The following is a 13,733-nucleotide window of genomic DNA, read 5'->3' as shown; positions in this document are numbered from 1 at the left end:
TAGTTAATACGATGATAAACCAAAGAAATATTGATTAAATATGCCACCTGGGGTATAAAATATACTACCTACTCCCTAGATACCCACCCCCCAGGCCCGGAAGGGTTAATATCTCTAAAATCGAAAAAATGCGATGAGCCCGTTTTTGTCATGTACCCTTTACTTCTGCATTACCCCTTTCCTGTTTCGGGTTTCGCTATGTTTTGGTTCCAATACCCTTTCTGCAGATTGAAAAATTGTCAATTTCCCTTTCGTAAACGTCTCGAAAGGGCTTCGAAAATGCTCGGACCACCATCGTCATGCTTAGCGCAGACCGTCAACAGCCGCAAGTCGCGTTGTCGTAAGTCGAGAACTACCTGTATATATTTTAAGATTAAGCAAAAATCTTCATCTCGAATATTCCATGGATGTCCAAAAACTTTTTTTAAAAGATTCTACCGAATTTTCTTACCAACCAACGTAATATAACCTTATTACATATTTTACACACATATCTACCCAAGCGGAAACCGAACTCGTAAACTCATGTTAATTTGTCACAGCTTGGTAGAAATACATAGGCATAGGACAGATTATACATAATAAACAATACTATTTTTACAATGTACCTTTTCAATTGAATTTGAATAAAGTTTAGATTTCCACCATAAATTAATTGAAATTTTATTGTTTTTGTCTCTGCGGGCGGAAGTTAGATTGCATTTATATAAATTATTTTGATCACGTGAATTTTCAATGTCAAATGAACGAAGCGATTATGCCGAACGTAAATAGAAAAATACAGGATATAATGAGTGGTACGTTTAACAATAATCAAATCAAAATATTCATTTATAATTCAATATCACGCAATATATTCAATGAATAAAGTATTTTAGTTAAAAAAATATATTCACTATACTATTGAGATTATATCGCATGTATGTATTCCCGAGAAAGTTCAGTCGTTTTTTTAGTTGTTTTGAGTAATAAACTAAGCCAAAAAAAACTATTTAAATTTTTTATGTATCTTATAATCAGCGCTATGATTTTTGAAAATATTATTTTTTAAATTACTGCGCGTGTGGCGTCTCAGGTTCTATTTGGTTTCTTCTCTCACAACTCTCTTATCATTGGTTAATTCCAAAGAACTAGCGAATTCGTTTCAAGCAGTTCGATTTTATTAAAATAATTTATTCAAGAAACTTCGCAGTACAATTTAATGTTGTAATTTTTTACCTCGCGTAAGAACACATTTTTCATATCAAATTTCCCGAAGAGCTGAACTTCCTCATATTCTGTCTCTAGTTTCAATCCTCTGGATTGATTTGCTGTTTGCAGCAAAGCTTTGCGTCCCTCTGCCACTCCGGTCTTTCCTGTGCCGTTTTCCGACATTTATACAGACAATAAATGAAAAAATACGATGAAATCAGAAATTGGGATTAAAATATGCGATCTATTAGTATGACCATTATTTTACTACCCTTGTTGGTCATTGCTACATAGTTTAATGTTCTTTTTGTTCAGTTTCTTGTATTTGCTATACATGCTTCTTCATGTAACTGTTGGAGTTGGCTTAGGCCGTATATATATAATAATGAAATAAATGTAAATTAATACAGCCAGATGAGTCTCACCCACATCAATAAATGTTTCAGCTCTTTTACTGCAAAACAGTCAACAAATCATATGTCCACACATAAATTGATGTTCTTACATTCTTTATTTATATTCTTCTTCTTCTTCAGCCTTCTGTCATTCACTGCTGGATATAGGCCTCTTCCATATCCTTCCATTTATTTCCGTCCGTTGCTGCTTGCAGCCATTTTTTACCCCCCACAGCAGCTATGTCGTCGGACTATCTTTTTTGAGGTCTTCCGACGCCTCGCCTTTTCTCCCAAGGTCTCCATCTTTAAATTTTAGGGGACCATCTTATGGGGTCTTATCTTGTCTCTTTTATTTTGTAAAGGGGAAATAAAAAATATAGAAATTCTTGAAAAGAAAGCGATGAGGATTAAATTTAAAAGAAATATTTTTATTTTATTTTATTCATACAAATACATACATATTACAAAAATACTAATTATAACGTATCTCAAACTCCATGTATTCTAATGAAAGAATACACAAATAAATTGGCTTGCTTACAATAAAGCAAAAAAATAATAAAGAGGATAGATAAAATAAAAAAATTAATCAAATTTAAGCAACAATGTCATACATATGAAACTAGGGATAAAAAATTAAAAAAAACAATGAGGAGAAAAACTGAGTCTCTTAACTCACTGTACCAGGGATTAATGTTATACAATGAGTTACCTGAAGAAATAAAAGAAATAGAAAGCATTTAAATATTTATTATTAATTTGAATAAATAGGTTCTTGAGAAATTTTGATAAAAAATTGTTATGTTATCAAAAGTTATAAGATGACCAAAAAAAATATTTTGAGTTGGTTATGATTTTTGTAGACATGGGCTGAATTAAATTCTATACAGAGTTATTTAGACAAATATATTACAACAGAAATGGAGAACATTTTAGAGAAGGAATATGGATATCTAGGCATTTACAAACTAATAACCTGTTGTTGGCGGGTTTGAGTGCACACTGTGTAACACTCACCATCATGCCTAAAAAAATATGATAGGGGGGAGGGCAAGCTGTTGAAAATATTAACAAGCTAAACTAATAAATTTCGAGTGATAATTATATAATATCGTCGGTAATACTGCAATACCGCGTAACTATCAATTGTTTTTTTTGGCAGACGAACGTAAAAAGTGTTCTGTTAATATATTACTCACGATTTTATCAACCAAAAGTACCGCTGGAGTATCAGAAAAACTATCATTATTTCTAGTAAAAATATATATTTTTTCAAACTAACGGTTCTTAGTCTCTAGAACGAATTTATTTTAGTGAAACATTTACCCAGTTACCCAGTATAGCAGTATCACCGACGATATTATGTATGTACAATATTTTTGTCATTTTTAACACTTTGAGTACCGGCCGAATACACATAGAATTCGCCCTGTGCCCGGCCCATTTTTGTGAAATTTCATGCTTTCTAAGGGTTTCTTAAAATTGTCATAATTATGAAAATACGAGGTAAAATCAATCGAAACTTCTCAAATTTATTTGAAATAATTAAATAAGTCATTTTTGTATGATGGTTTTGCCAACATTGGCCTTTATGGAGACCCACATTGCGCATCGCAATGTTCGCACATATACAGGGCCTCACTCCTTTTTTTGTGCTTTGTATCCCGGAGCCATGTAAACACGTGATTGTAATAACCATGCGTTGTGTCCCGGTCCCGTGTTTTCATGTGGTTTACCAGCAGCGAAAAGTACTAATAAAAGTCACTAGATGTCAATAAAATGCACTTTTTTAGACAGCTGGTAAACCACGTGAAAAAACGGGCCCGGGACACAACGCATAGTTATATAATCACGTGTTTACACGGCTCCGGGATACAAAGTGTTAAGAAACAGCTGTTTTTTACTAGTCTACCTTTTATAAAATCCCTGACATTTGTTTGAATGTGTTGAGAATCCTTAGAAATGCCTGCATTTATATTTCCATTAAGGTGCCATGTAAAATCACTGAATCGTCATAATAAATATGAATATAATATTGTGATTTGTGCCATCATTGTTATTTGTTATTAGAATAGCAATCAGTGTTATTTGTTATTAGAGTAGGTAGCAAACAACATAGTACCTACCGCGTTCGTAAATTAATACTGGGCGAGGGGCGAAACTAATGCATAGTCTGTATGACAGCATGTTCAGACAGGGATCGGGGTGAGGTCCGTTTGTTCCAAAAAAAGTTATGTTAAAAAAAAAGTCAAAAGTTAAATAATAGTTGCGTTTTCGTTAAAATTGACAAATATATTTCATACACAGGATTGCATTTTTCATTCTAACCGGAAAAATAGAAGATATATTAAATTCACACGGTTTTAAATCTTCACTTCACATTTTACGCACGCACCCGAGTATTCCAACTTTTGACGCTAGTCGCAGAGATAATGTAAACTATTACTAGTTGCTAGTCGTTGGAAGTAGGAGCTAGCAGCATCCACAGCACGAAGCTCCACATTTTTTTTTAGCTTTTTGTTTATGTCATATTGGACATGTAGAGCGAATGAACGACGAAAAAATTACTCAAATGATTCACGATGCAAAGAAATACATTACGGAACAATTCTCAATAAAAAAAAATTAAATGTGGTTTTAAAATTAAATAAACACATGTTTGTTAGAACCAATTAGTATGTTAATTGCGATCGAAGCAAACTTTAGTGAGTAATTAGAAAACTGAAGAATTTCACAATCGTTAGTTATGTTGTGTTGGTTTTTTAAAGCGCGTAAACATTGTGAAATTGAAGCGTATCAATGTAGGTAGGGTTTTTCTTGATAGTACAATTTTTCCTGCGAAAGTGACACTTTTAGTAGATTCAATTTGACATTATATATTATTATTTATATTAGTATTATTATTTTAGTGTACCTTTTTAGTTATACCTAGTGACATTATTGTAGATGCATAATATACTTGATATTATTTAGCAAGTCAGTAGCTCCTTGGGCTGGGAAGTGTTTCGAAAACAATTTATGCATAATGTTTATTATTTAAAATTTTGTTGTAGTAGGTATAAGAACTTTCAGACCTTATTTTTTGGTATGTGTATTTTTTGTACATACACAAATCTGGATTTCTCCCGAGGGGGAGTAGGTATATATTTTTTTATCAATATTCCTACAGAGATGAGGTAGAATTTTTTCAAATTCAGGATTATCGATATTCGAGCGTTTACAGGGCTTATGATAAGCCCTGTAAACGCTCATAAGCCCTGTAAACGCTCGAATATCGATAATCCTGAATTTGAAAAAATTCTACCTCATCTCTGTAGGAATATTGATAAAAAAATACTTTCAGACCTATTTGATTAATTATCAAATACTTTATAGCTTTTTTTTTCAGATCAGTAGTTGACGAATAAAGCAATAATCAATGAAAGAAAATTTAAAAAACATGCATTATAATTTATGAGGTGTTCATACCTTAATTTAAAACTATAGATTTAAATAACTAGGTGCGCTTTTCTGAAGAAAGTATCAAAGTTTTGTGTTCCTTTTACGTTTTGTACAATATAAAATATATATGGAATTCTATTAAAACTGGAAAATCATCATCATCATTCTACGTCCGCTCCCTAGTTGGGGTATATGGTGTCCACAAAGAGCCTCCAGGCATCTCTATCGATTGCCAGCTTCTGTGCATCCCGTGTTCGCATTCCGTAGATACCGCCGATAAATAATCAGCAGCGGACGTTTGGGACGTTGAGAACCTGATGCCTTGTAAAGCAGGCAAGCGTGGTTAAGGCTCTCAGGATCCATCCGCAGTATATGGCCCAACCAACCGAATCACCTCCACATGATAACGGTTAATGCTGAGAAGAATAGGTGTTATGCAGGCGTTACATAGGAGGCATTTAATTGTCACTAAATAAATATCCGATCTCCAGACAGCCTTCATACCGCTAATGTGTTGAATGTTTTAAATGCTGCCATTTTCAGTTGCAAAATATTGCAGTTGGAAAATAACATGTTTTAAAAGAGAATAATCACATATTACGAATACCAATAAAAATATGTTAAATTTATTTATTTATTTACATTCATAAAGTTATTGTACATTATTTGAGACAATAAGTCCCAACTCCATGGGACTAGAAGTTCTTGGGACGAGCAATTATATGACACAGACACATGAGTATATCACCACAAATATAGGATTAGAAACATAAAAAATAATTATAAATTTTTTTTTTTAAAACATATATATGGCACATCAAAATGGTAAACAGTAAACTCAAGCATTTAAGAAAGCATCGAGGAGTTTCCTACTCAAATCCCTCCAACTAAGGAAAATCCAGTCCTTAACTCTTCTCTTGAAAATAATTTTTGTAATGGATTTAGAAAAATTAATTGATTTTTCAGAATCAATATAGACATTTTAATTATTTATTTTTAAACACAATACACTCGTTTAAATATTAATGAACATATTAAGGTTTTTTAGGCTATGCCCGTGTTAAGCCAAAATAACTTACAATAAAAAATACAAAGTAAAATTAAAGAAATTAAATAATAATGATGCAATAGAAGAATGCACTTTGTGGAAAATTGTTTTTATACATAACTTTTAAAATTAATTTGTTGAAAAATATGTCTCTACAAAAACGCGACATGTTTGGCCTTAACAATGGTGACGATGTTATATTGAAATTTAAACGGTTACAAACAAACTTCAAAATTTAAACGAATCATGACGTATTAGGGGCGTGACCAATGCAATGGACTGATTTCGGGGGAATTTAAATTTATAAATTTTTAAAAAAATATATGCTTCTAATAAATACAAAAAAAATATTTTTTACTCGACAGTAGTTCATAGACCTAATTATTTTTTTTTTTAATTTCAAATCGTGATATTTCTCTTTTATGTAAATGTGAAATAAAATAAAATAAACAAATAATATGTTACATAATTGCTTGCGGTTCAAAAGGCTCTAGTCCACCTCTGTGCTGCGTAAGTACAAGTTATTTACATTTAGTTTGGTCTCAGTAAATCACAAGAAGTGCTGAGAATATTTCTGTTCCGTTGGTTAGCAACCATTGAAACTAAATTGGACAGAATGGTACGGAGTACAGACATGTCAATGGCACAACACACAACATGGCAGTCTTTGTCCAGCTACCGCGGTCACCGCGCGCCGGTGCAGTCAGACTCACGATAATAATATTAACCATACATAATGTTATTACTCGGTATATTACTAAGCGAGTCGGGCAGAACTGTCATATTTCTAGGACGACGTTAAGTAATTCGCGCTAGTTTGCCGCCGCACGGCGCAATATTCGAACCATTTTTGAATCGTTTATCCTTCGCTGTGAAAAAATAAAGAAAGTGTCATCGCGAGTTTTATCTATGGATAATGGATAAAAGAATCATTTTGAATTCAAAAATAAATCACTAGAAACACTTGTGTAGGTACCTACGCGTGTAAGTTTTTATGTTTTGTGACGTTTAAATATTTGAAAATAGGGTGCGTCTGAAAATTAAAAATCGATTGCTTTTGTTTACACAATAAAGCCGCTTTGTTGTGAACGGTCGTGAGATCCCGGCAAATATTTGAGTGTTTAATTTATCATTTTTAATGTAATTTTTCGACGGGAAGTTATTGACATTGCTATTAACGATCATTTTACGCTAAATGCTGTGTAGTTGTTAAGTGAACTCATTTCTTGCAAATTAAATTGAGTAAATAAAAAATTTAGTTTAAGTTTTTCTGTGATTGTGATCAGAGTGATATTAGTTTAATAATTTGGACTTAAAAGACAGGCATATTACAACGGAAAATATTTTTCAGGTATGTTAAAAAAACAGGGTTTCATATAAAATAATACAGACAGCAAATGAATTAACGACCATCAAATTATTTATTGAGTATGCAGACAATTGGTAGAATTCCATATTAAATTGGGTAATGTATCCAAAATAAAACAAGTTTATTAGATTATATTTTTTTAAATACACAAAGGGTGAAATATTGTGAAAATAAAGCTGAATTATAATACAATAAGTTTATTTTATTTTGGATACATTACCATATTAATAAAAAAATAAAAAAGAGAATCATAAAATTTACAATTTTTTCCTTCCTTTTTTCAAAGGAAGGTTATTGGGTTATTAGGTGTACTTGCCCGAAAGTATAAAGAATAAAAATAAATGTATTAATTTAAGAAAAAGTGCCATATGGAAAAAAAAATGTTTATAATACACTATGTTCCACATGTAATATAAACTAACTTACCAAATTAATAATGATATTTTTTGTTTTGTACACCATTTTGTGAAAATGACATTAATTATATTGTTATGGTATTTGTTACAATCAAAATAGTGTAAAGTTTCGGCAAACTAAGTTTTGTAAAATTTCCATTGAAAATAAACGTAAAAATGACATTTTTCAATAACAAATTATAAAAGCACCATCTATTAATAATTCGTTTCATTTACTGTAGAATTTGACTGTAGAATAAGTAATATTTCGAAAGCTCGATCGTTTGAATCTGTTACGACTGCCTATATGGTAGTACTGGTTGAAACGGATTGTATAATATTACATCTTAATAAATTAAAAACTGAAACAAAACAAGCATCCATAATAATGGTTTCTGAATAAAATATAAATAAAATATTGTTTAAGCTTTAGATCATACCTCATTTCCATTAAATTCTCTTTTGAAACTATGTTTATATTTGTAAATATTTACAAAAATGTACAAATATAATACGTAGATTGTTTTTATATTTTAGATGATAGGCAGAAGACATTCTTGGTTTGATTTGTTCTTTTTCTTATCTACTCACTGCTTGGTCGCTGTCACTGGGCACTGGCCACTCACTGGTGACTCATTTTGATTCGGCCATGTAGTTTCCTTAGGCCGAGTTTACACCATTGAAGACTTGTAAAAAATTACTCCGTCATTCGGCGTTCATTGGGTTTATGAAAAGGTAGGCTAGGCTACCTAATTTGCTTACCTGTTTTCATGATTTAAATTAGTTCAAAGGGGAGAAGAGTAGTTTAAATGATTTTTCTTTTTATTTTATTTAAATTATTTATTGACAATTCTTCATTGACAATTATTTATTGAAATTCCATTTTTATGATGTTATAACTTATATTTACATATTTTTATTTTTAATTTTTTTTTATTCACAAATTTCATAAAAAAGTACAAGTTTTTTGTAAATTTCTAAACATAACTACTTTTACACATCTAGTAAATTTTATCACTGTAACTCTCCAAAAAAAAAGACTAACTCTTGTGCTTGGAGAGTGACTTACACTGTTTTAGTTGTTTATTTATAAGAGTTTATATAATTTTAATACGAGTACATGAAAAGAAAAATAAAAACAAAGGACTTATAAAGAATAAACATAAAACAATAATACATTCAAACTAATTAAAATTTAATGTTGTTTTTACACGAGTTCAAAAAATTTCTTTAGATTAACTTTAAATTTATTTATCGATATATTATTTTTAACAGTTTTTAGTTCATTAGGAAGATTATTATAATTTTTTACACCTTTGAAGACAAAGCTATTTTGACCATGACTTTTATGGAATTTTGGAATTTTGATATTATGTTGGTATCTGAGTGACTTATTCATTTCAAATTCTTTTATTTTTTCTTTTTTATATATTTGTATAATATAATTTATTTTATAAAGAGTGTCTACTGTATGAACTTTAAATATACTTTTGGTATTGAATGTTGAGGGTTTCTTAAACATTACTTTGATAATTAATCTTTGTACTATTTTAAGAGGGTATAATATATTGACATATGCACCACCCCATCCTACAATACCATATTGTAACAAAGATTGAACAATTGAGTAATAAGCTATTTTTAAATTATTGATTTTTAAAACATTCTTTAATCTAATAAATATGTATATACATTTTCTAATTCGTTTGACTAGTTCACTGATATGGTCTTTCTTAAGTTATTGATTTTAAACAAATATTTTCTTTTATGGCAATAATATCGTTATTCAGTTAATGTTTTTAGTACATATTATCGTAATTATTAATACCTAGTACTATTATCGTTATTATTATTATTAGTACTGATATATGCACAAAGTAATGGTTCGCTAGAGAAGCCTTTTAATAATTAATATACATAGAACAAAAGTGTTCCAAATCTTAATTTTTGTTTTTGGTTCAACAACAAACGTGCAACGGACGATTTTGATTTGCGCTCGCAATTCTCGACCTGAGTACCCATGGCCCGTTGTATTGCTGCAAAATTTAGCTAACGTCTTAGTTGATTATCATAGAATATTTTTTGTTCGTATGGGCGACTCTGTTTATTAATCCGATTGCAGATTGTCTCAATTGTTCATATCATCTCTATGCAGATGATTTACAATTATATTTTCATTGCAGACCTGAAAACACCAGCGAAGCAATAGAATCGATGTTTAATACACTAACTTGCGTGTCAACATGGACAAAAGAGTATGGTTTACTAATAAACCCATCTAAAACACAAATTATGTTTGCGGGTAGTCGAAGATTGCTTAGTAAGCTAGACATACCTTCACTTAATCCTTTTATTGTCAATGGTACCAATATTCAATACAGGAAATCCGTAAAAAATCTAGGTGTACAAATGGTTGAACATCTCTGCTTGCGAGCTTATACTAATGAATTAAGCCGCAAAATATTTTTCAGTCTACACTCACTTAGAAGGTTGCAAAAATTCTTACCCATTAATACTAAATGCACCCTTGTACAAGCATTACTACTACCCATTCTAGATTACGCTGATGTTTCCATAACTGATTTAAGCTGTGAGCAACTCGATAAACTTGAACGACTTCAGAATACATGCACAAGGTACATTTTTGGTCTTAGGAAATATGACCACATTTCTGATTATCGTAGGCAACTAAAATGGCTCAAAATTAGACAGCGGAGAGACTATCACTCCCTCTCACTTCTGTTCAATGTACTTCATAGTCCTAACGCTCCTATATACCTGCGTGAAAAATTTCAACGCTTATCAGTTTATGGTTTACCTCTTCGTTCCAATTCTCAAGGCACTCTCTTAATACCCATCCACAATTCCTCTTTCTTCTCTTACTCATATAGTGTCCATGCGGCTCGACTGTGGAATCATCTCCCACCCACCATCAAAGATGTTACTACATTATCTCTGTTTAAATCACGTCTGAAGAAACATCTCCTTTCTCTTCCTTAATCTCTCCTCCTTTCCCTTTTCCTCTTTTTTCCTTTTTCCCATTGAGTAATAGTTTCGATTTAAGGTAATTTATAAACAAATACGTTTATTTCTATTTTTATTTATTTTTAGCTTTTTAATCTTTTTTTCTATTGAATATGTTCTGTAACTTGAATTATAAAAATAAAACTTTTATTTTACTGGTTGGTTGGAAGAAGTTGCCATTTGGCAATAAGCCCGCCAATGTACAAATAACATTATGTACAAAAAGTCAAATAAATATTAGCCAGAGGCGTGTTATTTTTCTAAGGATATATCGCTCGCTCAAAGCAACAGTGAAATTAACCCGAAATTTCCGATTTTGAGATACACATACAGATATGTTAATAACTTAAATAAATAAATGTTTTCAAAAAATAAAATATTGAAGTCAGATAGTTAACCTATGTGAAAGTATAGTGTTCATAATCTATGTACTTTAAATAATTTAATTCCGTCAGACCCTTCGCACATCTCAAAGTCCGATTATCCAAGAATAGGTTCTTCAGAGATATGTCACAGTTGCTTTGGATTAGCGATATGTATGCGTCCTTTGCGGGTGAAGTGAACTGACATTTTAAAAGTGAAGTAAACTCATTTCAGTATAATCTTAAAACCTGGTTGAGTACAAAACACCCATATTAAAACAGTTTTATTAAAAAAAGATTAGGCTAAAATCTCGTAAAGTTAAAACTTTGAATATAAAATTTTGACCGTTTTGACAATTTGTTAATAGTATAATGAAAATGAAAGATTTTTGTTACTTTTAATGAATGTTTAATAAGATTCATTTTTGTCAATATTTGAATCTCATTTCGTCGGATTTCTGGCACAAGTTGGTAACTACAGTTTACTAGTTGTAAGATGTTGCACTTTTAATGTTTAAACCTCATCTCAAATCTACCATATATTCAAATAAAACTGCATGTTGAATATTATGAAATATCATTTTTGTTTTTATAAAATACGAAATATTTTTGTTTACTTTTTAAACAAACATTATTCGATGCCATTAATGAAGACATCGAAAAAGAGTCACCAGAAACTTTGTAGTTACCATCTTGTGCCAGAAATCCGACGATTTATCGAAAGAAGTGTGTGAAATAATAAAATTAATATATTTTTATGAAGTGATTTTTGATGCTAAGAATTTTCCGAAGAATACACGCAAAAATAGTGGGTGCTCATAAATGTAACCAAAACAAGATATAAAATAAAACAAAGTAAATCAAAAATTTCGGTTTATATCTACAGATTTATTTTTTGAAATAACTATTAAAATTAAGGTCTAAAATATGTAAATAAAATAAGAAAGAAAGAAAGAAAAGAAGGGGTTAAAAAGAAAAGAATAAAAATGTATTTAATGAGAGATAAAAATACTGAGTTAATGAATGTTTTATGTAAATTATAAATCAAAGTTTTGTCCGTATGGGCGACTTTATAATCGGGTGGCGTATTATTACTCTGAAGTAAAACCGAACCAATTTTTATTGATATTTTATACCAAAATTATTAACATTTTTGGCATTCAAAGTTTTGCGGAATAATTTTGTTCGAAATTACAAATGTGAAAACTCAAGTGCTTTAAAATATTTATGACCGAGGATTTTTATTCGTCATGAAAATAGTGTTTTATCAATATGCAAATAACTTGTTTTATATTCAAATATTTAAATTGCCACGAGGTCCTATTATTAACACTTTGAGTACCGGCTGAATACACATAGAATTTACCCAGCCCATTTTTGTGAAATTTCCTGCTTTGTGAAGGGTTTCTTAAAAGTGTTATAATTATAAAAATACTGTATTAAATCGATTAAAACTTCTCATATTTATTAAAAATATTTTGAAACATTTTTGTATGATAGTTTTGCAAAAATTGGCCTTTATGGAGAGCCACATTGCAATGTTCGCACACACACACACAGGGTCTAACTCCTTTTTTGTGCTTTGTATCCCGGAGCCGTGTAAACACGTGATTATAATAACCACGCGTTGTGTCCCGGTCCCGTGTTTTCACGTAGTTTACCAGCAGCGAAAAAGTACTAATAAAAGTCACTAGATATCAATAAAATGCACTTTTTTTTGACAGCTTGTAAACCACGTGAAAACACGGGACCGGGACACAACGCGTGGTTATATAATCACGTGTTTACACGACTCCGGGATACAAAGTGTTAATAATATGCATGGTATGTATTAATTTATCAAAAAAGTCGAGAAGATATTTACTGTCAAACCGTAGACGAAGTGAACTTTTTATTTGTGCCAAGGAATTATTTTGAAATTCGTGTCAATTTTCTTTTAAAAATTCATGTTTAAAATTTTCGTGCCATTTACAGCCTAAAAAACATGCACTACAGACAACGTATAAATGCAATAAAAGCATTAACTATACAAAAAAACAGATTGTTACTGATAGTGCGTCCATAGTACGCTAAATTATCAAAAGAAAAGGATGAGCAAGATCGCATACATTGTATATTTTAGTATTTGCTAAATATACATATTACGTGTTAATTTAATTGCATATGGAGTTATTAGGTTTAATGTGCAACCCACTGGTGAGTGGAAAAAGTGACTAGATAAAAACAAACCGAAAAAGGATATTTTATTGTTCGATGACCTTTTGAAAAAGTATCATCATGCCAAAATAAATGAATTCTGCTGTCCACGTAATGTTTCATAACTCGTGCAAACAAAGCAGAACAAGGGTGCCCGTTGTAGTTTCAAAGGTTTTAAGTAAGCATTTTTTCATGTTTTTTTTTGCCAGAAAAAAGAAGAATGAAAAATCTCGCAGTTAATAAAAATTGAGAAGTTAATAAAAACCTATAAGAACCATATAAGCAAAAAATGCTGAAATGACACTGATGATA

The 13,733-nt window shown here is 30.7% G+C and overlaps 1 protein-coding gene across 2 annotated transcripts in view; it reads left to right on the top strand.

Annotated features, from left to right (window-relative positions):
* Positions 1-6,608: 6,608 nt before the first annotated feature.
* The window catches only part of CDase (neutral ceramidase), a 45,869-nt gene continuing 38,744 nt past the window's right edge, over positions 6,609-13,733 (top strand). Inside the window, exon 1 of one of the 2 annotated variants that reach the window (XM_088239097.1) lies at positions 6,609-7,426. The gene's annotated coding sequence lies outside the window, so the exon portion shown is untranslated. The remainder of the gene's footprint in view (positions 7,427-13,733) is intronic. The other variant, XM_088239100.1, reaches the window with a different exon arrangement.

This window comes from Micrasema longulum, unplaced genomic scaffold, assembly GCF_059751315.1.
Source record: "Micrasema longulum isolate JH-2025_06_02 unplaced genomic scaffold, ASM5975131v1 h1tg002066l, whole genome shotgun sequence".
In the NCBI taxonomy this organism is placed as follows: Eukaryota; Metazoa; Arthropoda; class Insecta; order Trichoptera; family Brachycentridae; genus Micrasema; species Micrasema longulum.
Note: the sequence above shows the minus strand (reverse complement) of the source record. Positions and strands in the feature narration are given on the sequence as shown.